The following is a 5,318-nucleotide window of genomic DNA, read 5'->3' on the forward strand; positions in this document are numbered from 1 at the left end:
GGTAAGATCTAGGGGGAGGGGAAGCATTCTATACCATATGATTAGGTCTCAGTCTTTTAGCGAGACTGAGTTGGTTATTTCTGTTCCGCAATGTTGAAGTCTAGAGGGAGCTGGAGTTGGGTATTTCTCACTTTTTTTCTCTCAGCATATTATACCTCTAATGGAGTTGGGTATTTCTCCTCACCCAGATCAATTAGGCTTTGGTAGAACGCAAGTGGGTAGGCTCTGATAAAACAGATTTTCATGAGTACAGGCCTTGGTAAGGAGAACATAGATCTCTGGGTGTTTTTCAAAATGCTTACGTTCTTCCTACTCCTGCTGGAAGCACAGAGGATTCTTCTCTGATCTTCACATTAAGAATCTGATAGGGCTCCTGAAGGTAAAACACAATGTGTGAGGGCATCCCTAAGACTGGACCTCTTATGAGATTTTAATTTCTAGGCCACACTGTGACTGGAACAATTTGTCAACTACACTTTAACATAATCTTACTGATATTGACTTTAGCTGCTTGCTTCTGCTCTGGGCATCTGCTCTTAGGGGAGTCTCTGTATAACCCTATCTATCTCTCCAGCTTCAGAGCAGCAGTCTATCTTGTGGCCTTAATTATCTGAAGATTAAATAAAAAGTTGCTGATTTTGAGTTTATTCAGCTTTTTACTTCTTGTAAACACAGGAAAAATGACTTTCAAGAGTTTTACATGTCAAGCTGGAAACCAGAAGTCTAACTATTTATTTTTCTAAAGCTAGTCAAACCATGAAATTGATCCAAGATTTGCCAATAAACTATATAGAAATTATTAGAAAACTAAAGTCTTTCAAGTGAGCACCGTAGTAAATTTTGAACATGAAAATACTTTTGCAAAAAGTATTCAATGTTAGCCTACCATAGTATGTATAGAAAAAAATATTACCTACCTGTGCTCTTCACAGTCTACTGCCTTTCACTAATTGAAAGACAGCCACAGATATCAGAAAAGTTAGAAATATTCATCAGTGACAACATTACTTATTCTCTTCCTACATATAAGAGAATAGCAATATGAACAAAAGTACCAAAAGATGTTCCCACATGAGATAGGCACTGTTTCAAGGTAGACTGTATTCCAATATTCCTCTTGTAGTTTCTTTGGTTATTCTCTTCATCTTCCAAAATATAGCTAGCCACACATATCATTCATGAAGATGAGATTCATGGCCATTTTATTTATATCTGAGGTTTCTTATAGTAAGGAAGAAATTTGAATAGAAGGATAAGACTAAACTGCAGAAAAATGTTTAGAAATAAAATGCAGTAAGCAGCCAGTGTGAGGGCTATGTGACGTTTAACCCAGAAGAACTGGCAGATTGATGCCAGAGCAATGCACTACACCTTTGCACAAATCATTTAATCCTTAAAACAAAATAGCTTTAAGGCAGTATTATGAAACTCTTTTTATTGATTTAGAGAAGTTAAAGAAACTTTAGATAATACAACTAGTAAATGATGGAAACTAATTTCAAAGTTAAAGTTATCAGGTTTTAAAAATTTGTATCTATACCAGGTTTACTGATTTTGAACATGAGATAGCAAGACTCTACTCCCACAGTTTGCTTAAAGTCATAAGGAAAGTGTTCAATAGAATCAGACCAAGGGTAGAAAAAACAGTAAGAATTTCATACCAATTTTCACTGCAAACACTTGTCAAAAATACCTAATGGCTTTTTAACATCCATCAAGCAACTCTCATAAGATCTAAGTTAAACTCTTTTACTAGACTGTCATTTATATGTATAATCAATTTATTTTTTAAATTAAATCAGAAAAATTAAAACAGTAACTATGTACATATGTTTTCACTTAGAAAGCCTTAAAAAATTAATTTGCTCTCCAGTGCTCTGTTCAGTTATTCTGAAAAAGATTTACCATGTTGGAGTTCATTTGAACAATAGTCTGAAAAGATTTCATGGTGCGGAAAATAATTTCCTCCAAAGAATTTAGGTCAGTAATTTCTTCTGAAATTGGATAAGCCAGCATGACATGCAAGACTTAAATTGAGACCAACTTGTTCAAACTCAGTTTTCTCAAAACAAAATATGATATAGTATCAATCTCTTTCCAATCTGTATTATATATTTGAATGTAAAATCCCCAATTGCATCAAATTCATTTTGTATTCAAAGGCTTCTTATTTGTTTAGCTGAATTGTGATAAAGTAGCTCTTGCTACATTAGTATGAAGTTACTCAACCTTGAACTTCTACAGCCAGAAAAGAGCATTTCCTGGTATGTATCATTTGCCTGATTCCCATAAGAGTTACCCACAGCCTTTTATTATCAGATTAAATGTCACAGGAAACATATCCTCTCAGCTTAAACAGCCAGGAGCTATTACTATTCTTTTCCCAGCAAGAGAAATTTGACCTCATATTCACAAGTTTCATATCCCACAGTGAAGCAGGCTTATCATTTAGTTTACAATTAGATGACTTTAATGCTTTTACTTGATGGAGGATGCAACAAAGTCTTTATCAGTTGCCTTAATGTAAAGCCCAAGAAAAAGATTTTAGAATGATAGGGAAGAAAAAGCAACTTTCCTCCTTGTTTGGTCTGGAACCTGTGATTTGGCACCACTTGGGGATAGGGAAAGAAAGAAAGTGGTAGCTGTTATTATCTATGTCTGTTACTATATTCATAACAGCTGCCATGGGCTACATAATCATGTATGTTATGCAGACGGTCTCTGACTTACAATGATTCAACTTATAATTTGTTGACTTTTCTATGGGCTTACTGAGACATAACCACGTTGTAATTCAAGGAGCATGTGGACTTATGACAGTATGATTTACAATTTTTCAACTTTTATGATGGGTTTATTGGGATACTAAATGCATTTTTGTCTTATTGATATTTTCAACTTACGATGGGTTTGTCAGGATGTAACCCCATTGTAAGTCGAGACGCATCTCTCTGGGGAGTGCTCTCAAACCCTACCAAAGTAGCTATTATAATACTTAGTTTATAGAAAAATAAACTGAGGCTCAGAGAGATTAAATGACTTGTTCAAGGTCATACACTAAGTAGCAGGGCAAGGATTCCAGTCCTTGCCCGACTCCAACGTATTTTACCCCTCACCCTGTACCCTTCCCAGCTCCCTGAGACAAGAACTATTAAGATCGTGTTTCCTGGTAGCTGCACAAAGGTAAAAATAGCTTTAACTTAAAATTATCAAAAGCAAAAATATAACTACTATCATATTGTGAGTTTCAGAACCTAAAGCATGCAACTTTACATCAAATTATGTTGTACCATTCTTCAGCGATAAAGCCAACAACTTCTCATAAACAGATTAGGTTCTCAGATACTTTAAGTCTAAAAAATATAGCTTTATAAGAAATCCAGAATTTTGTTAATTAATTGGGCTTGATAAAAGTTAATGAAAGTTGATTAGGGACTTTAAAATTACGATAGACTCTAAACCTTATGAAAGCTGAGGCAAGATTTGTATTATTTACTGCTAAATCTCCATTATCGAATACTTTAATAATAGTTACTTAATAAATATGTGTTAAATCAAAATTAGATATTGTCCTTATGAAAAAATTAAAAGTTTTAGAGATATGACTTTATAATGTTGTAAGCTACATTATTTTGGAAGAAATTATTACTGACTAGAAAGATTAGTTCAAGTATTTTCAGGAGACTTCATCACTAGGAATAATTTAATTGCAAGGCCCCATTACACAAATAGCATGAAAAACAATAGATCTCTGATATCAATAATCAGTAACTTATCTAGATGCCACAGTAAATATTCAGTGCAGTACAGAAAGGACAAATGCTACAGCCAGATATGTATCATACAGTATCTTTGCTATTCTAAGGCACCACTCATCTAATAATGAAAGGCTTATTTAAGAAATAGAAGAGAGTCTTCAATTAATTGTAGCTAAAAAATTCCATGACCCAATAATGAAATATTCATAAAACAAATGTAACTTTATTCATAAATATCAGAGTTTAATACTAATTTCTAATATACCTTTAAAAATGCTTCTGATGCTTTTCTTTTTTTGGTCCGTCAAAACTTTAGCAAAGAATAATGATGTCATGCAATGTTTTATAACACATAATTGGAATCTCAATCTCCTTTGTGTCATTAGGACAGCCATTAGGACATTAGTGTCATTAGGACAACCATTTAAATTCTGAAGCTTACAAAATATATCAGGACTATCATATCCAGTATTGGAAAGCAAGATAATTCAGATTAACCTCCTAGTCTCCATAAATGACAAGTTAAATATCTGGAGGAATTTTGAAAAACAAAATAACCTTTAAAGGACTAAAAACAGAATGAGGAATAACTGAACCAAGATAAATGAGAATATAGAAATCCAGAGAATATAGAAACCCTATATTCAGGAAGGATTTTGTTCTAGGAGTATTTGTCAATACCGACGAGATGGCAAAGATATTGAGGACCAGTTTTCAATCTAGGACCCAATAAGAGTAGACAACTCTTCCCTTCTCTCTTGCTCGGCGCTGCCTACGGAGGTGGCAGCCATCTCCTCCTCGGCATCATGGCCGCCCTCAGACCCCTTGTGAAGCCCAAGATCGTCAAAAAAAGACCCAAGAAGTTCATCCGGCACCAGTCAGACCGATATGTCAAAATTAAGCGTAACTGGCGGAAACCCAGAGGCATTGACAACAGGGTTCGTAGAAGATTCAAGGGCCAGATCTTGATGCCCAACATTGGTTATGGGAGCAACAAAAAAACAAAGCACATGCTGCCCAGTGGCTTCCGGAAGTTCCTGGTCCACAACGTCAAGGAGCTGGAAGTGCTGCTGATGTGCAACAAATCTTACTGTGCCGAGATTGCTCACAATGTTTCCTCCAAGAACTGCAAAGCCATCGTGGAAAGAGCTGCCCAGCTGGCCATTAGAGTCACCAACCCCAATGCCAGGCTGCGCAGTGAAGAAAATGAGTAGACAGCTCGTGTGCATGTTTTCTGTTTAAATAAATGTAAAAACTGCCATCTGGCATCTTCCTTCAAAAAAAAAAAAAAAAAAAAGAGTAGACAACTCTTTTGAGGACAGAACTTACCCCCCAAACACCTTCTCTTACCTAGAATTACACTACCTTAAAATGAAGAGCATTTTAAACAATAAATTGGCAATGAGATAGTACATTCATTAATTATCCTATAGCTACTGTTTCATCTACATGATTACTATCAAGTTAGATATTTCAAAACAAAAAGTAATCTCTATAGCTCTTTTTGGATTTGTATTATGTGCTAGCCACAGTTAGTAATTCTCTTAGTACTACTAGAAA

At 35.0% G+C, this 5,318-nt stretch overlaps 1 pseudogene across 1 annotated transcript; it reads left to right on the forward strand.

Moving 5' to 3' along the window:
- The first annotated feature begins 4,511 nt into the window (after nucleotides 1-4,511).
- On the forward strand, nucleotides 4,512-5,055 carry LOC111553541 (annotated as a pseudogene). Its single transcript, XR_002734978.1, has one exon. The product of XR_002734978.1 is annotated as a 60S ribosomal protein L32 pseudogene (transcript).
- Nucleotides 5,056-5,318: the final 263 nt, after the last annotated feature.

Source organism: Piliocolobus tephrosceles, chromosome 3 (assembly GCF_002776525.5).
Source record: "Piliocolobus tephrosceles isolate RC106 chromosome 3, ASM277652v3, whole genome shotgun sequence".
Classification (NCBI taxonomy): domain Eukaryota; kingdom Metazoa; phylum Chordata; class Mammalia; order Primates; family Cercopithecidae; genus Piliocolobus; species Piliocolobus tephrosceles.